Genomic DNA, 851 nt, shown 5'->3' with positions numbered 1-851 from the left:
TCAAACTCATTTTGTCCCAAATCAAAACTGTGTTTATCCCTAAAAAGGCATCTCTTGGGGAGCCTGGGTAGCACAATTGGTTAAGTGTCTGACTCTTGGTTTTGGCTCAGGTCATTATCTTAGGGTCCTGAGATCCCACTGCAAAGACTCTTTTACTCCTCCCCTCAACCCCCCGACTTGCTTGCATACACAAACTCTCTCTCTCTCTCTCTCTCAAATAAATCTTTAAAAAAATAAAAATGACAGAGGCATCTCTTATTGACTTATCTGATTCTGTTAACAGTACCTTCAAGATCACCCAGCGTAGGTAACTTGGAGTAATCATTTATGTATTCTCCCTTACTGGCAAAATCTTGTTAAATTGGTATTGTATGAAAGAGAGGTCAGAAAAGGATGAGAAGGTCCTAGTGACCAATACAATACATTTATGGTTGAGATATTGCTGTGCATTTTGTGGCATCTAATCATGATATTCCACTAACTGTTGACATATATCAAACCGTATTAAAAATAACCTTTCTTCATCAAAAGATGAAATTAACAGAGTCAAGCAATCTAGAGAGTGGGAGAATTTATTTGTCGCACATATATCTGACAAAGGAATTCTATCCAGAATGTGTAAGAAATTCATCACTTTACAAAAGAGGACATCCAAATGGCAAAAAAAGAAAAACATATAACTCTACTAATTATGTTAAGAAAATACAAATAGAACCCATGAGAACAAGCTATTGTATACTCATCAGAATAATATAACATAAAGATAGAAAATGCCAAGTACTGGTAAGGGTATGGAACAGCTGGAATTCATACACTGCTAAGTGAGCATTAATTGCTGCAACTACTTCAGA

The 851-nt window shown here is 36.0% G+C and overlaps 1 pseudogene; it reads left to right on the top strand.

Moving 5' to 3' along the window:
• The first annotated feature begins 364 nt into the window (after window positions 1–364).
• LOC140617742 (U6atac minor spliceosomal RNA) lies at window positions 365–476 on the top strand (annotated as a pseudogene).
• Window positions 477–851: the final 375 nt, after the last annotated feature.

Source organism: Canis lupus, chromosome 25 (genome assembly GCF_048164855.1).
Source record: "Canis lupus baileyi chromosome 25, mCanLup2.hap1, whole genome shotgun sequence".
Taxonomy (NCBI): Eukaryota; Metazoa; Chordata; class Mammalia; order Carnivora; family Canidae; genus Canis; species Canis lupus.
Note: the sequence above shows the minus strand (reverse complement) of the source record. Positions and strands in the feature narration are given on the sequence as shown.